This window comes from Kogia breviceps, chromosome 1 (assembly GCF_026419965.1).
Source record: "Kogia breviceps isolate mKogBre1 chromosome 1, mKogBre1 haplotype 1, whole genome shotgun sequence".
Taxonomy (NCBI): Eukaryota; Metazoa; Chordata; class Mammalia; order Artiodactyla; family Physeteridae; genus Kogia; species Kogia breviceps.
Genome location: NC_081310.1, coordinates 101,432,413 through 101,451,393, shown reverse-complemented (window position 1 = coordinate 101,451,393; position 18,981 = coordinate 101,432,413). Strand labels below are relative to the sequence as shown.

Here is an 18,981-nt window from a genome sequence, read left to right as displayed (position 1 = left end):
CTTGCCTTAAACTGAATGTAAAGGGCCAAAGAAGAAGGGTTTTATAGCTTTTTCTCTGTACATCCATTTGGGAGGGGCCATAACTTCAGTATTTTTTTAAAATTTCAAGACGTCATCAGTACTTTGGGGCTTAACACCTTTGCACAAATAACTGAAATTATAGCTTACTCTGACCTCATTAGTTTGAAATCAGATTTTATTACTTTGAAAACGCCTTACCATTTCTGAGTCTATCCTCTTTGGTTAGCATGTTCTTCGTATAGTCCCATAAATCAGATGGTCTGAGCAGGTTTTTCTATTTGGACACTGAGGTCATTGAACAGAACATAAGTTGGGGTACCACTTTAACAATCTTGGGGAAGATAGACTTCTGCAGTGTGTTTCAGGGTCTAATTTTGCTCTGGGCCATAGCTGAGTCCACCTAGAATCCCACCACAGTACAAAGGTGTTTGTACAGGCTCTCAATATTGTGTCAGTGGCAATTTACAGAAATTTCCTGGATTATTTAAAAGCCCATAAATGGGCCAGGTAGGTGGAAGTTGGGAAAAGCACAAACTAAATAATAGTATTTATGGAGATTGAGCCGAAGCAGCACGAGGTCACCAAGGAGAGGTGACCACGTCCCTCCTGAAGATGCTTTGAAAGAAAACGTCTTCCCATGAAGGGAAACAGACCACATTTGGCTTTAAGGCAGGAAAACATCTTGATCATTTGGTTTTAATAAGCAATTTCCTAAATAGCTAAATTAAGTTAAATTTAAGAAGAAAATGAAAAATAAAATGAACAGAAATGTGAACCCCAATGTCCTTTAAAAATGCCTTTATAATTTTCCAAGGAACAGTTTTTTGTTTCATTAAGGAAAAGCAAATTTGTCATCTTTTCTGGCCTCCTCAAACTATTTGGTTTCTAATTCCTAAAGGTGTAATTTAGCTCACTGAAGAGTAAACCCAGTTCCCCTAACAAACACCCACTGCCTGCTTGGAGCTTGGGAATCCCTCTGGGGAGGCTCAAGGCACCCCCAAGTGCATGACTCTGTGTCCAGTCCCTGCTGGACACTGCTGCATAGCAAGTCCAAGCCAAGGGGCTCCAGGAGAGAGGGCAGCACCAATCTTGCCATTAGGGCAGTCAGCTTTCCTCTGCCTCTTCTCTTTCCCTAACATATCAAGTCTTCCTGCCAAGATAATGTCCTGGCTTGTGCAGCTGCAAGAAACAGGACAGAAAGCCACTCCACTTTGTTTTGCCTGGAAGTTAACCTTGGACTCTCAAAGGAGCACTTAGAATTATGTGGAAGCACCACCCTCCAAATACAGTAACCCCACCATTGTGGAGACCAGATTGCTGTTGACCTCAGCTTTCCCAGCCACAAAATATTGGGAAAAGGTCTTTGAGGAAAAGGTGGTCACAAAGCCTATCCACTTTTCTCAGGCCGGTGGACCAGGCAGATTAAGGAGGAGGCCCCAGGAGTGGTATGGACATTGCCTAGGATACTGGTTTTGAAGGAGTACTAAAACCCAAGTGGAGGGCTTCCCTGGTGGCACAGTGGTTGAGAGTCCGCCTGCCGATGCAGGGGACACGTGTTCGTGCCCCGGTCCGGGAAGATCCCACATGCCGTGGAGTGGCTGGGCCCGTGAGCCATGGCCGCTGAACCTGCGTGTCTGGAGCCTGTGCTCTGCAACGGGAGAGGCCACAACAGTGAGAGGCCTGCATACCGCAAACAAACAAACAAACAAACAAACCAAAACAAACAAAAATACCCAAGTGGAATAAACTAGAAATGTGATGTCAATTAACTCGGGCTTTCACTTACAGCTTTTCAGTGGAAGTAAGAGGTTCCTTGTTGCAAGGAAGGGTCTTCTCAATGAAGCATTCAGTTTTGTGATGCCTCCATGCAGGCAAGCGGGGCACAACTGCAGGCCGACCTCAGCCTCCCCCTGCTTGTTGCCACAGGTCAAGACTGGAGTCACATTTCCGTCAGCTGACCTGTGAAGCTAAATAATACATGGCTCCTAAGATGCTGTTTCCTGGAAATGAGGGTGTTAAAAAAATCTTTTATTGCCTAAACGATAAGCTCTTTAACATACCTCATAAACAGTCTAGCTTAGAAAATTGCCCACAATAAGTGTAAGTAGCCATTCTCTTGTTTTGAACGTGAAGAAAGAAGTATATGATTTTTATTTATAGAATTTTCTAACCTTCAGTGTGTTGAACAAAATCTGCTTTCAAGGAGAGTGACATTATTACTGTCTTGGAAGCTCCTGTGTCTGTCTGGCCCTACTGGTTTGACTTGCTTGGTTAATGGTTCTTTCCCTGTCCTCAGCAGCTAGGGATGGACCACTGGCAGCAGAACATCCGATCTCCAAGAGGCAAGTGTTATGGTAAGTGTTTTCTTGCTCTCTAGTGAGGGTGACCAACTATTGTGGTTTTTCCCGGATGGAGGGTTTTCAGTGCTAAAACCAGGATAGCCCCAGACAAGTCAGTCAAGTTATTTCCGTCCAACTTGTGCCGAGGGAAGCAGCAGAGTAAGGGTTTGCCACATGCGGGCTCTGGAGCTGACCACCTGGATTAGGGCCCATCTCCATCATTTCACTCGCCATGTAACTGTGGGTAAGTGATTTAACCTCCCTGCTCTTCAGTTTTTCACACATATGAATAACATCTACCTCTTAGCGCTGTTGTGAAGCCAAAGTAAGATAATGTATGTAGAGTGCCTCTCAGTGTGCTGTGCACATAGGAAGTGCTCATAAATGGTAGCTGCTGCTGTTGTTGTATGTGTTATTATCTGATGGTAAATGGCAGTGGTTGATTGGGCAATCCTGTGGAAAAAATAGCAACTGATAGATCTGATGTCAACCCAGAGCTAGCCAGAAGTGATCAGATAACATTCATGAAAGCTTAAGAAGGGGGGAAAGTGGGATTATGTTCTTCCTTTTGGAAACTGTTTATCAAGATGAATTTTAATTTGAAAAGGTTGGGTGTCTATAGGGACAAATTTCCATGATCTGGAAAATCCAGGCAGACAGATTTTTTGGATAAGGGAGGCACAACTCTGTGTGCAGGCTCAAAGCTCTGCAGGCCTCTTCAGTGCCCTCAGTGAGGAAGGGAGGGAGCCTGTTGTTCATCAGCCCTTCTGGGGCCCAGTATCAGGCTGCAGACCCTTGGCATGTGTTATGGAAAACCTGAGCTGGGGCTCCAGACACATGTGTTTTAGATCAGTATTAATAGAGTCTGCTTCTGAAACTCTTATTTCCTGTCAGTAAATTTTTGCTGAGTCATTTGAGCTCTTGCATCTTCTGAGACAGTGGTCACATGACCAGATGAAACTTGTGGGCCCACTGCTTGACTGTGGGCACATATTTTTGCAAACTTGATCGACTAATATTCCTTCACAGATCACACACTGCATGCCCTGCATTGACTTAGGGGCCTGGAGCTTACTGGAAGGGGTAGGGTCCAGCTTTGTCCACAAAGAGATTGCTTTCTAGCAGGGAGGACAGGTCCATATTCAAGAACTACAAGTTGAATCTTAAAGAATTTTCTAAACTATAAACAGAAGTATAAGCCATGTGACTGTTAAGCACAGAGTAATACTTTCTGACTGGGGAGAATCGCAAAGGAAGGCACATTGAGTTAGGCTTTGGAAGAAAAATAGAAAAAGTAGGACTTTGAAACTCTGAGAAAGGGAAAGAAAGTTTGGGCAGAGGGCATGAGGAAGCTGTAAAATGTATACAGGTTCAGGGCATCATGTCAGGCAATCGGCATGCTTTATTGCACCATAGGAAGCCCAAAGGCAGTTTCATGGGAGATCAGTTGGGCCAGCTAGTGGAAGATGTGGACTGGATGTGAGACTACAGTGTTTGTGCTTTCTTTCATATGCAAGGAGGAAGGGAAGGCAGTCAAGAAAAAGAGCGGTATGATCAGAGCTAGGTCTTAGAAAAAGGAATTGGTCAAGGAGGGAGTCTGTTGGCAATTCTCTGCAGGATGCAGGAAGGCGGGAGAGAGCAGAGGTATTAGCTACAAAATGCAGGTCAGAATTGTCGAGGCCCTGAACTTTGGAAGTGCCAGAGAGAATGGAAGGGAGGGAAGAAAAGAGACTAAGGAAACACTTGGGAGGTGGAAAGAGAAGATTTATCTACATTTACCTACATCCAACTCCAGCGTGGGAATTGGGCAGGGTGGGAACACCTGGGAAAGGAAGAGAGAATAGGATAACAATCTGGATGACAGGGGGTGAAGATGAGGGAAATGGGGTTGTTTAGCTCAGAAAGAAGGTTGACCAGCACCTTAATGAGAGTGTGAAAGAGAACAATGACAACTGTTCCCTGATCTCTTCAGAAAATGGGTCAAGTTAAGGTCTGAAGAATGTGGAGGAGAGGTAAGAAAGAATTTTCAAGTGGGGACCCAACAGCAGGAGACGTTTTACTGTGAGCTCCAATCTTTGCATCACTGCCTGGAGATGGGGAGATATGCCTCTTTCCATACCCCTTACTAAAAACCCAGCTCAGTCCCTCCTTGGTCAGTTGTTTCCTCCTAACCCAGAAAAGTCAGCATCACTGTTGCACAAAGCAATGGACATGGATTCACCACTGGAAATAGCTGTGCTAAATTCCTTTGTTAATTTAAAATAAGCATACTGAATGTAGCAGGAATAAGTGGGTTTGGGTTGTAGAACTATCAAGGACAAATCTCTAGAGGTGGCTGGTAACAGAATGCCACTTAAAACAGCTTTGCCAGAAAAAAGGGTGTATTGGTAGGTTATGGGGGCACCTCGGGTCACCCAAGACAGAAAGTGACTGAGACTTACTGAGTCCTAAGAGCCCTGCTTTGTCCCCTGCTTCTGCCTCTCTTTCAATCAGCTGCCTTTTCTCTCTGCAGGCTGACCTTGACTGTTTCAGCCACCCCACAGCACCCGAATGGTCTGTGCTTAGTGCAGGGGGCCAGAGACAGCCAGATCTTGTCTTTCTATCCCAGTTCCAACTGCCTGTGGTCTCTGGCCCAGCCTGTTGAGCAAGGTCCTACAGCACAAGCATAGCTGCTGAAAAGTGTGCATTGCTGTGGACAGGATGGCAGTTCTCAGGGAAGGGATCATGGGCTAGACAGTCAACTCCTAACATCTCTTTAAAAATCATGACAGGATAAAACCTCAAATCTCTGCGTATGTGGCAGAATATTTGAAATGTAAAGACCAGGAATATATTAACCAACATAAAGAACATCTAACATAAAATTATTTAGAAAAGTCACCATTCAGAGTTATAGAATCATATGATGCAAATAAATTATCTATTAAGGTGGCAAAGAAAACATTGACCAGCCAGCCTTTGGCATTCTTGAAACTCACAAGGGGTCAACCAGTCATCACTGTTCTATGAACACGCAGGAACCACCACTTCCGAACCTTCTTCATGCTTCAAGTTTATGGCAGCTTTGTTTTGATTATGTCACTTTCCTTCTCAGAAATCATACATATTTGTGTTGCAAGTCACCATAAAAACTTTTAAGCAAGAATTTCAAGGCCCGTACCATCACTTCTCATTACGCTCTAGTTCCTCCTATTTGCTTCGATTCTGTTTGCTTACTTCCTATTGTATCCAATCTCAGTGGTTTCAAATCCGTGTCGTATATTAGATTCCCGTGTCTCACCCCTGAAGATTCTGATTCTGGGTCTTGGGAGTGTGTATATTTTTTAAAAGGGTTTAAAAAATATATATAATTGGCATACAATAAACTATATATATTTACAGTATACAATTTGACAAATTTTAACATATGTATATGCCTGTGAAACTACCACCAAAATCAAGAGAATGAACGTATCCATCGTGCCCCAAACTTTCTTCATGCCCCTTTGTCACCTCTTCCTCTGCCCTGCCCTTCCTGCTGCTCTGTCCCCAGGAAACGACCAATCTGCTCTCAGTTACTATAGTTTAGTTGTATTTCCAAGAATTTAATACAAAGTCCAGCTCTTTCTCGTCTAGCTTTTTTTACTTTCTTTTTATAATGATTTTGAGATTCATCATGCTGTTGCATTTATCAATAGTTCATTCCTTTTTATTGCTGAGTAGTATTTAGTTGTGTGGATATATCACAATACGTTTATGCATTCACCTGCTGATGGACTCGGATTGTTCCCAGGTTTTGGCTATTACAAATAAAACTGCTGTGTATGTTTGTGCACAAGTCTCTTATGGCCATGTACTTTCATTTATCTTGGGTAAACATCTAGGAAGAGAATGACTGGAGAATATGGTAGTTATACATTTAACTTTATAAGAAACTTCCAAACTATTTTCCAAAGTGGTTGTACCATTTTATATTTCACCAGCAGTATATGAGAGTTCTAGCTCTTCTACATTCTTGCCAACATTTGATCAGTCCTTTTAACCGTAAACATGCTAGTAGGTTTTCAGTGATATCTCATTGTGGTTTTACTTTGCATTTCCCTAATGACTAATTATGTTGAATGTCTTCATATGTTTGTCATCTGTGTTGTTGTTGTTTGGTTTTTTTTTTGGTGAAGTTCCTATTAAAATCTTTTGCTGATTTTTAAAGATTGTGTTGTCTTCCTTTAATTGAGTTTTGAGAATTCCTTATATAGTGTAGATACAAGTCCTTTATCAGATATGTGATTGGCAAATATTTTCTTCCAGCCTGTGGCTTATCTTTTTATTTTCTTAACAGTGTCTTTTGAAGAGCTCCTAATTTTGTCTTTTAAGAGTTCTAAGTTTCAAGTTTCGATTATTTGTTTTTTCTTTCATGGATCACACTTTTGATGTTATAAGAAACTTCTGCCCAACCGAAGGTCACAAAGGTTTTCTCCCCTAATTGTTTCTCTAGAAGTTTTACAGTTTCAGGTTTTACATTTAGGCTTATGATCCACTTTAAGTTAATTTTTGTTAGTTGTAAAAGTTATGTATTGAAGTTCAGTTTTTTTGTGTGTGTATGTATAACCAATTTGTTCTGGTACCATTTGTAGAAAAAACTATCTTTTCTCCATGAATTGTCTTTATGTTACGCTTTTGTTGAAAATCAACTGACCATTACATGTGAGTCCATTTCTGAACTTTCTGTACTGCTCCATTGATCGAGTTGTCTATCTTTACACCAATACCACACTGTCTTGGATACTGCAGCTTTGTAATGTCTTAAAGTCTGGTAGTGTAAGTTCTCCAACTTTGATTTTCTTCTTCAGAGTTGAGCTGTTTTAGTTTATTTAGATCTGTCATGGGCTGAGTGTTTAGAGGATTATGTCCCCAACAAAATTCATATGTTAAAATTCTAACCCCAAGTATCTCAGAATATGAGTGTATTTGGAAGTAGGGGCCTTTAAAGAAGTGATTAAGGTAAAATGAGGTCATATGGGTTGGCCCTAATCTACTATGACTGATGTCCTTATAAGAAGAGAAGAACACAGGTATAAATAGAAGGAAGACCCTGTGAACACATAGGGAGAAGATGGACATCTTCTACAAGCCTAGGAGAGAGACCCTAGAAGAAACAATCCTGCCTCCAGAACTGTGAGAAAATAAATTTCTCTTATTTAAGCCACCTAGTCTGTGGTATTTATTATGGCAGTGCTAGCAAACTAATATAAGGACCATCACATTTCCACATGGATTTTAAAATCAGTCTGTGATTTTCTAAAAAGTGCCTGCTGAGATTTGGATTAGGATTGCATTGAATCTATAGATTAATTTGAGGAAGATTAATGAATTAACAATATTGACTCTTCCAATCTATGAACACAGTTTATCTGTCTTTATTTAGATCTTCTTTAATTTTTATAAGCAGTGTTTTATAGTTTTCTTTGTGTGCCTTACCCAGCTTTTGTCAGATCTGTCTCAAAGTGTTTAACATTTATAATGTTATTATAAATAATAATGATTTTCATTTTAATACCTAAATCTTCTTTGTGCATAAACAGATTTTTAAATGTTTTGTTTCTTAATCAAACTTTTCATTTTGAGACAGTTGTAGGTTCACCTGCAGTTGTAAGAAATAATACAGAGAAACCCAGTGTATCCTTTACGCAGTTTCTCCCAATGGTAACATCTGTAGTACAATATCACAGTCAGGATATTGACCTCAATACAGTCAAGATATAGAATCATTCCATTACCATTCCATCACCGTAAGGATCTCTCTGATGCCCTTTTATAGCCACACCTACCTCCTGCCTCACAACTCATCTCTGATCCCTGACAACCACTAATTTGTTCTTCATTTCTATAGTTTTCTCATTTCAATAATGTCATATGTGTGGAATCACACAGTATATAATCTTTGAGGTTGGCTTTTTTTCACACAGCATAATTTCTTGGAGATTTATACAAGCTGAGTATATCAATAGTTCATTCTGTTTTATTACTAAGTAGTATTCTACTCTATGGATACACTATAGTTTGTTTAACCATTCACTCTGTTGTTTCTTTTTATCCTTTTTGTTTCAGTTTTATTGAGATAAAGTTGACAAATAAAATTGTAAGCTATTTAAAGTGTACATTGTAATGATTTACTATATGTATACATTGTGAAAGGATTCCTGCATTAAGCTAATTAACACATCCATCACCTCATATATTTATCTTTTTATAATTTATCTTTTTTTTGTTGTTGGCATTGGTGAGAACATTTAAGTTCTAAGCAAATTTCAATTATACAATACAGTGTTATCAACTATAGTCACCATGTTATACATTAGATCCTCAGACATTGTTTATCTTATTACTGAGAAGTTATTCAGTTGATCATAGTTTTTCTTTTGGAGTCTGTTAATATGAAGAATTACACTAATTAGTATTCAAATAGTAAACCATCCTGCATTCCTGAGGTAAACTCCATTTGGTCATAGTAGATTTTTTTCAATATATTCTAGGTTTTGACTTGTTAAATACTTGTTGCTAATTTTTGCATCTATGAGTATGAGGGTTATTGATCTGTAGTTTTCTTTTGAAATCTGTTTAGTTTTTATATCAAAGTAGTGGTGGCCTAATAGAATGAGTTGGGAAGATTTCCCTCTTCAATTTTCTGGAAGAGTTTGTGTAGAATTGGTATTATTTCTTCCTTAAATATTTGGTAGAATTTCCAGTAAAATCATCTCTTCCTGAAGGGTTTTTTTTTTTTTTTTGGTTTGGTTTTATTTTTTATGGCAAGGTTTTTGAGTATATATTTTATTTCTTTAATAGATACAGCAGTTTTCTATATTTTCTTGAGTGAGATTTAGTAGTGTGTGTCTTTCAGTATTTGTCTATTTCATATAAGTTGTTGAATTTATTGGCATAATGTTCATGTGCTCTTATTATTATTATTTTTTTTAACATACAACTTGCTTGGCGTCCTTTTATTTATTTATTTATTTATTTATTTATTTATTTATGGCTGTGTTGGGTCTTCATTTCTGTGCGAGGGCTTTCTCTAGTTGCGGTGAGTGGGGGCCGCTCTTCATCGCGTTGCGCGGGCCTCTCACTATTGCGGCCTCTCCCGTTGCGGAGCACAGGCTCCACACGCGCAGGCTCAGTAGTTGTGGCTCATGGGCCCAGTTGCTCCTTGGCATGTGGGATCTTCCCAGACCAGGGCTCGAACCCGTGTCCCCTGCATTGGCAGGCAGATTCTCAACCACTGTGCCACCAGGGAAGCCCTTATTTTTAAAAATATTTATAGAATCTGTAGTTATACTGCTCTCTCATTTGTGACATTGACAATTTGTGTCTTCGTTTATCCTTATCAGTCTGGCTAGAGGTTTTTCAATTTTATTGATCTTCTCAATGAACCAGCTTTGGGTTTCAGTGGTTTTTTTTCCCATTGTTTTTCTTTTTGTTCCATTAATTTAAAAATATTATTAACTAAAGTCTATATACTTTATTGAAATTTCTTTAGTTTTTACTGGTCTGATCTGCATGATAGCAGACCCAGGTGTTCAGACAGTCAAACATCTGCCACTTGGAACAGACAGGAACATATTCTGTGTGACTGCAGAGGATCACCTCACACCCATTAGCTAAAGTTAGGGAGGCGCTTAGACTCAGCGTTAGCAAAACTGCCACTCCAGCCTGAACTGTCCAAAGATAAAGTGGCCTTCCTTGAAAGATAAGTGTCCTACCATGGGGGCTAGTCAAGCTCTGGCTTAAGGCGCACCTGATGGGAATGTTTTGGAGGAAGTTCAGATGCCAACTGGTGGGAGTGGGATGGGACAACCTTACAATTCCATTCCAGCTGGAGAGCATGTGATTTCGTGGACTCCGCTGCCCGTGATTCCCAGTGCGCTGGCATTTCCTGTCTGCAGCTGGGAGGCTGGCTGGGCTGCCCAGCCACCTGCTGCCCAGGGCTCCTCGTAGGAGGTATGGCAGAGGGGCTGGCAGCTGATTGCTACCCAGCATGCCCTGGGGCCTGCTGTAGGATCTTAGACCCTGGACATCAGCCGCTGCTCCAAGCCAAGTACTGACACCACTCCTCCCCAAATCCCCACCCTGCGGGCTTCTTCTTTCTATGACCGTGGAGTCACTGTGGCTGGAGTCTTGCAAGGCTGGAACAGGACAGCAGGACAGGTTGTTTTGTAAGTGGTTCTTAGTCTGTCCAAGTTTGTACTTCCTTTAAAAGACCTTTCAGTCGTGTTTTTCCTCCCCTTTTTGTTGACTTGAAAATAGCAAATTATACTTTGCCGAGAGCGGGAAAAAAAAAAATCCCTCACCTTTAGGACTTCTTTTCAACTCACCTTAGTAAACACTGCTCTGAGTGGGTTTCTAGGCTGGCCCAGTGCTGGATCTACCAATGAGAGCACTCGCAGCACTTCAGAAAAATTTGGAACTTGTGGCCTTGATTTGAAATCTACCCTGTCTCTGCTTCTGTTGTTTTTCAGACCAGAAGGTGAGAGATGCTTGTGGTGTGGGGTGTGTGTGTGCGTACAGTCAAGGGCAAGGGCACATCTATTATTTTACCCAGTGGATGATAAAAAGGGGCTTGTAGACTAGCAGACTCCTGCTTTGCCATGTTGAATGAACTCAAATGCAAATACCTTAATGTGCTATGAAATATACCCATGGTGATCTAGCTCCTAACTTTCTCCCCGCTTCCTTTCCTACTCACACTGCTGTCCCTTCCTCAATCATCTGCCAAGTTGCTTGAAATTCTTGCCTTTAATACTGCTACTTACATGTGTCCAGAAATTCTGGTTAAAAGGAGCGAGTACCATGGGATGGATAGCTCACTAACCTATTAGTACCCGTCTTAGCAGGAATGGCTTGATCACATAGGCTAGCTGAGAACCTAGATTCTAGGGTGGAGATAGAATGGGATCTAAGACAAGCAAGTTTTGAGGGAGAAGGAAGGAGAAGCAAAGGACCTGATGGGGCAGAGTCTAGGGAAGGAGAGAGGGGCCCTGTAGGGCAGATGTAAGAATCAAATGAGAGTGTGAACATGATGACTAATGTGTGCATTTTCTGCCTTACCATATACAAGAGTATTAATGGGACGAGGACTTGGACTAGCTTCTCAGTCTCCTGAGAGCAACATCGCGAAGACTTCTCCCACCTGGGGCTGCTGCTTAGGGCTGCTTCCTACTGATAGAGCAGAAAAACCACAGAAGTAAAACCTGCTGGCCCCAGGTGCAGCCTGTGCTCCTTTCCAGACCTCCCTCAGAGGCTTTGGAGTGGCAGGAAGTGCGCTGGGCTTGGAGTCAAAAGACTTGGCTGCAGGCCCAGTAATACCACGTACCCACTGAGAGATCTTGGGCCAACCTCAGTTTCCTCATTTGTCAGACTGTTACCAAATTAAGTCTTATGGACCCTACTCAGGCCCTAGCCTGGCCAAGGCTCTCTGCCTCGGTGGGGGAGGCTTTTTTTTTCCTTTTGGGTTCAAGCAGCCGAATAACGACCTAAGCTGAGATCAACACAGCGCAAACTTCATTCAGTGGCCAAAGAATGGAGAAGCGGGACCTAAGTACACAGATCAACTTCTCACCCGTGTGGTGAGAGGGATTTAATCTTACAGAGTAAAGACGGGGAGGAGGAGTGAGGCTAATGATGGGGAGGCATATGCATTAGTCTACCGGGGAAGGGACAGGGCTTTTCCCCAGGAAGCAGGGTGCCACACCCTTTTATTCTTTTCTTAATGTCTGGTCTTGGCCACCGGTAGGTGTGTCATTTCATATGCTAATGTAGTAAATCAGCGTGCACTAAGACTTAAGGTCTGTTGGAAGTTAGATTTGTCACCATCTTGGTCCCAGCTGGTTCCATCTGTTTTCTTTTTGTTTGTTTATTTTGTAGCTTCCTTTTAAAAAAATCTCTGGACCCTTTAACTTAAAGACTTATGTTAACTCCTGCTAAAGGTGGGGCTTGGTGGGTTTTGAGCAAAACCTGGAGCAGCTCTGGCGAAAAAATGACATCAGGCTTCTGCATCCACCCCCTGGGTGACCTCACATACTCCTGTTATAGCATCTACTGCTAATATGCCAATATCTCCCAAATCCAGATCTCCAAGCCAGAGCCCTCCTCTGAATTCATGAGGCCTGAATCCAAACTTCCCTGAACGTCTCTATTTGGGATTCACAGGCCCCTGGAGTTTAGCATCAATCTATCTGCTCACCTTTCGTTCCACACCTGCTCCTTCTCCTAGTCACACTTAGGTGAAAGACAGTGTCTCCCACCAACAGGCCCCCAGAGGCGGCCGGCTGTTTGCCTTAGCTTCTCCCAGACCTCCCACATTCATCCAGTCACAAGTCCTGTACAGGCCTCTTAAATCTCTCATCTTTTAACATCTTTATTGGAGTGCAATTGCTTTACAGTATTGTGTTAGTTTCTGCTGTATAACAAAGTGAATCAGCTATAAGTACACATATATCCCCATATCCCCTCCCTCGCGTGTCTCCCTCCCAGCCTCCCTATCCCACACCCTTAAATATCTCTTGAATCCATCCCTGCTCCCCAGCCCCACTGCCACTGCTCTGAACTGAAATCTCAGTGTCTATCTCTCCTAGACCATGTCAGTATCCTCCTGCCTCACCCTCAGTCTGGCCACTGCCCAATTACTTTTTCTAAACTGCAAATCTCATCATGTGCCTCTTTTACTTCGCACCCTTAGTGATTACCTGTTTATTCCCCTTAGGGTAAAAATCCAAACTCCTTAACATGTCCTGAAATATAGTCCCCTGTGATCTGACTGCTGAGTTCCTCTCTTGATTCCTTTCCTGCCCACCGTCCCTACCCCATTTTACATTCTATCTCAAACTACATTCAACTACTCAGAGTTCCACAAATGGGCCAGACTTGCTCTTTCATAACTTGAATGTTCTGCTCTCTTGCCTGGCATTCCTTTGGCCCCCTTCTTTTCCTGCCCAACCCCTATCCACTCCCCTCCAATCAGGACTGAGATCCATATTCTCCCTCAGGAAGCCTCCCTGGTCCACCTGAGTTAGAATGCACTGTCTTGAGGCACCTCCTCCCAGACAGCTAGCATACTGAGTGCTGCTGCCTATTTCCCCCAGGGGTCTTTGAGCTCCTTTTGTGTAGGCAGTATGCCTCAGCCACCCCAGTCTCCCCAGTGCCTGGTATGGTGTCGAACCCTCCGTCAGTGCTTGTTGAATGAATGAGTGACTGAGTCTCCGTCACCTCACAGAGTATCTGTGAGAATTAAATGATGACATGTGAAAAGACTTTGCAAACTGTAAATGTGTTTGTTAGGGATATTCTGGAGAGTCAAAAGATTTAGGGAGGAAATGAACAAGCTAGATAGGTCCCCTGGACAGTGAACAAAGAAAGATGTTGAGCTGCGATGTTCTAGGGAGTCAGGAGAATGCAAGGACAGCCCTGAATACAACACATGACCTGGGACTACTCGAGAAGGGAAGTGACATCTTGAGGAATCACTCTAGGTCACGTAGGCTCGGGGGATCATTCTGGTCTGTTCATGTAGCACAGTCATTCCATTACATGTTCGGGCGGTGAGCAAATATATTTATAGCTTGAAACCAGAGCTTCCCTGTGTTTATATGCTGGAACACGCAGACTTTTAGAACAACAAACTCATGGTCCTCATTAAAGATGTAGATTAGATTTTGATGACATTTTGGCAGAGGCCCTGGGAATGTCCATATTCTCCTTGTCAGTGATGCCTTTCTTGGTGGGGGTGTGTGTGTGTGTGTGTGTGTGTGTGTGTGTGTGTGTGTGTGTGTGTGTGTGTGTGTGATAGAGGGGTGGGGGGTGATAGCAAATGGGAAAGAAAGTACTGCTATTTTTTTTTTTTTTTTTTTTTTTTTGCGGTACGCGGGCCTCTCACTGCCGTGGCCTCTCCCGTTGCGGAGCACAGGCTCCGGACGCGCAGGCTCAGCGGCCATGGCTCACGGGCCCAGCCGCTCCACGGCATGTGGGATCTTCCTGGACCGGGGCACGAACCCGCGTCCCCTGCATCAGCAGGCGGACTCTCAACCACTGCGCCACCAGGGAAGCCCAGTACTGCTATTTTTGTGGGCGCTGCACAAGAGTCACTCTACTCTGTCCCACCTGCACTCCCCTCCCCTCAGAGCAGAGGTCTAAAGCTAGACTGAAGTGGGGTCTCCTATTTCCCCCTAATAGTGAAACAGGTCTCAGGCTCTCACACTCCATGGGCTAGAGAGAGAGTGTCAGAAATAGAGAGAAGGGGCCAGGAGAACACAGTGTGCAGGCAGGGTGGGGATGGAGGTGTCTGGTCGTGCACATGTGGGTGTTTGTTGATTAATGGATGAACGAGGCCCTGTCACCTCATAGGGACATTGTAAAAACTACACCCTTGATGACCTGGGTAGTGCCAGCATATTGGCAATGGCATCTGCCATGAGGAAGACTAAGAAGGATGTGGGTAAAAGGAGGGGCTCCACATATCTGAGAAGGCAGGCAGATAGATCATTAGTTAATTAATTAACCATAGGTGTTTATTCAATACAGTTGTGGATTAAATTGTGGTCCTCGCCCAAATTTGTATGTTAAATAACCCCCAATGTGACTGTATTTAGAGATAGGAGCTTATAAGGAAATAATTAAGGTTAAAGGAGGTCATAAAGGTGGGACCTTAATCAGATAGGACTGGTATTCTTTTTTTTAAAGAATAAATTTATTTATTTGTTTATTCTTGGTTGCGTTGGGTCTTCAATGCTGCGTGCCGGCTTTCTCTGGTTGTGGCGAGCGGGCGGGGGCTACTCTTCATTGCAGTGCGCGGGCTTCTCATTGCAGTGGCTTCTCTTGTTGCGGAGCACGGGCTGTAGAGCACAGGCTCAGTAGTTGTGGCACACAGGCTTTGTTGCTCCACGGCATGTGGGATCTTCCTGGACCAGGGCTTGAACCTGTGTCTCCTGCATTGGCAGGCAGATTCTTAGCCACTGTGCCACCAGGGAAGCCCAGGACTGGTATTCTTATAAGAAAAGGAAGAGACACGAGAGATTTCTTTTTCTCCACATATACACACAGAGTAAAGGTCGTATGAAGACACACGAAGAAGTTCTGCAAGCCAGGAAGAGAGCCCTCAGCAAACACAAATCGTGCTAGCACCTTCATTTTGGATTTCGATCCTCCAGAACTGGGACAAATAAATGTCTGCTGTTAAGCCGCCCAGCCTGTGTGTTCTGTTATGTCAGCCCCAGCAGACAAACAAATATCCATAGTGTGCAGAGTCCTTTGCCTTTGGGGCTTGCAAAAGAGGATCCCTTGCAAGGACCCATAGTTTCATAGGGATTTTCCTGTTTGAGTCCCATTCTTTGGGTCTCATTAGGTAGCATTTCTTTCTGTGACACTATGGTTTAAGATACAATTGTGGCTCTCTAGAAGTTTTGAGAGAAGGCACCCTTCATCCTTCATTAAAAGCCACTCCCTCCTGTTCCTCTTTCTCCCTCCTAAATTCAGAAGTTCCTCTACCTCTACAATAAATGGGAGAAGAGTCATTCTCCAACTCTTGCTGCACAGGCTATCTGCCATAAATAGACTCACATCCCCAGTGGCCCCTGCCGGGCTGGGGGTGGGGGAACATGAGCTCTGAATTCCCCAGATCTTCCCAGTTTGCTGCATGAATGTACTAAAACTCCTTGTCTTACTTAAAACTCCTAAGAGGCACATATATGACTTCAAGTTTTCTCAGCCTCATTGTGACTTTTCAAGGATTAATTTTCAGGAAGGGTTTGATGCATGCCCCCAAGTAAAATACTTTGTTCAAAGAGTGCTCAAGTTATTGAAATAAGCTGCCATGAGTATGGTTCTGAGCTGCAGGGGATGGAGAGAGTTCAGCTTATAGAAGCCAAGGTGAGAGCCTCTGGACTGCTGACAGAGTGGGCACTGGTACCTGCCAGTGTGTCCGCCAGCTTCCACTCACAGAACCTTCCATCTCACATTTATGTCCTGCTGGGAAGTGGAATATCGGGCAGGGCTGCCAGCCCGCCATGTTCCAGAGGACTGTTCTGGGCAAACAGAGGTGGCTCCAACCACGGGTCTCATGTGGGTCAACTCTGAGAGCAGAGAAATTGTGAGGATCACAATTCAAGTAGGTGGCAGTATGGAACCTGACTCAAGGAGAGAATACACAGTGTGGTGCAGCCTTTCCTCTTCGCCCTCAATTTCTCAATGAAGTGAGGAAGGAGGAGCAGGAGGGCAAGTTGGAGAAAGAAGACTATCAAGATTTTTAAACTGACAGTTCTATTGTTGTGGATTAATAATTCATAAAGAGTTATGAGTGGGACTTCCCTGGCAGTCCAGTGGTTAAGACTTTGCCTTCCAATGCACGGGGTGTGGGTTCAATCCCTGGATGGGCAGCTAAGATCCCATATGCCTCGGGGCCAAAAAACCAAAACATAAAATAAAAGAAGCAATATTGTAACAAATTCAATGAAGACTTTAAAAATGGTCCGCATCAAAAAAAATGTTTGTTTTAATAATAATTATGAGTTAGTACTCACAGGATTGAGAGTTCACAAGTGGCATATCTTTGCAACCTAAAATGGTCTGTGCAAGGAGCTGAAGTAAAACTTCTGCTGGACTTGAATGAGGTCTAGAACCATTCATCGTAGAAACAGGCTGTCCATAGGAGAAGTTTAAATGGCCAATCAAATATGAGAGATACTTAACCTCACTAAAAGTTACAGAAGGACAGGTTAAAGATGATATATGCTTTTTTGCCTCCAAGACAAAATTTTAAATGTTTAACAGTACCGCTTTGGGTTCCCAGTTCAGAGGGTGAAGTGGGCCCACATCTTTCCTTCCCTCCTGCACAGAGGCCTATTGAAATGGCAGTAGAGATGTGTAAAAGGGAATACATCCATAGCGGTGCAGAGTACAGTAGGTGGGGACATCAGCAGAGTTTTTGATAATTTTCTGGAAGATAGAAAGCAAATGAGATTGAATTGTCAAATAACCCAGAAACGGAGGAAGCAGTATCTGAGGTGTGGGAGAATGCTGCAATGGAGAGAGAGCTGATTTCTGGGAAGGGGAGCCATCTTCCTGGGGGCTCTGGAAGATGTGCAAAGCTCTGAGTTGACAGAAAGGGAAAGTAGAGGTGGAAAGCAGGCTGGCAATCAGGTTGACTATTTGCACGATGGTCAGTGGAGCAGCTGAGCCAAGTGCCCACCCTCACTCCCACCACAGATGCAAAGCAGCTACAACATGTATTGGTTGCCTTCAGAGATGAGTCTGCTCTTCAGGGAAATTCAACAGTTTGTCTGGGGAGGTCTAGGGCTCCTTGATTGAGGGTTGGCCCTCCAGAGTGAGGTTTTCCTTGTTTTGGCCCCAATAAAGGGGCATACAAGTTGTGGGGAGCATCCCATCAGCCTGATTTCTACCCTGTTACCTAAAGTGAGCAGTGAAAGTCCATGTGCTCCACTTATTGACATATACTCGTGAATGTGAATGGATAAGCAAGGACAGCCAGAGTTCTTGAAAATTAATCATTTCAACAGAAGGGCTGGAAGAAAAGTTGAGGAAATATTCCAGAATGTAGACCAGAAGGAGAGAGATGGAAAATATGAGGGAAAAATTAAAAGACATGGAGGATCAATTCAGGAAGTCCAACATCTTTCTGGCAGGAATTCCAGAAAGAACAGAGAACACAAGGGAGAAAAATTATCAAAGGAAAGGTAAGAGTTTTGAAATTGGAAGGAGCCACTGGAGATTGAGCCAAAAAAAAAAAAAATTTTTAAGGACCCATATACATTGTGTTAAAACTTAGGACATGCAATATAAAGAGAAGATTCTTAGTGATTCCAAGGAGTAAAGATGGGGTAACATAAAAGAATGAGAACTCACATGGCCTTGGCCTTCTTGTCAGTAACTTTGGATGCCAGAAGAGTAATCTAGTAGAGCAATGCCTTCATAGTATCAAGGGAATGTGATTTTCTGTCTAGAGTTATCAACCTAACCAAACTCTTCACCAAGCATTGGGACAAATAAAGAGCTTTTTAAGAACAACACTACTCAAATCTTCATTTAATGATATTTATACAATTATAATAATACAAAAACTGATAATTGATTTTCAATTTTCAGAATTAATTTTGTTTATAGACAAAACAAATACAAACGGTTATCTGCTCTCTTAGTCCATTCAGTATTCTATGACAAAATACCAGAGGCTGGGTACCTTATAAACAACAGAAATTTATTTTTCATAGTTCTGGAGGCTAGAAGTCCAAGATCATGGTGCCAGGACGATTGGGTGCTCTTGAAGGCCCTTTTCTGGGTTGCAGACTGCCGACTTCCTCACATGGTAGAAGGGACAAGCAAGCTCGCAGAAGCCTCTTTTATAAGGGCACTATTCTCTTCATGAGGGCTCCACTTTCCTAAAGGCCCCACCTCCTAATTTAACCATCACATTGGGAATTAGGATTTCAGCATATGAATTTGATCAGACACAAACATTCAGACCACAGCATTGAAAGATTACTTGTGTGTACACTCCAATAAGATGAAAGAGGAATACAGCAAAGAGGAAGTCATGGGATTAAAACATATTAGAAATAAATAAGTGTAATTAAAATGAAAA

At 42.8% G+C, this 18,981-nt stretch overlaps 1 pseudogene; it reads left to right on the top strand.

Moving 5' to 3' along the window:
- Window positions 1–2,090: 2,090 nt before the first annotated feature.
- Window positions 2,091–18,981, top strand: part of LOC131760407 (phosphoglycerate kinase 1-like) — a 54,288-nt pseudogene continuing 37,397 nt past the window's right edge.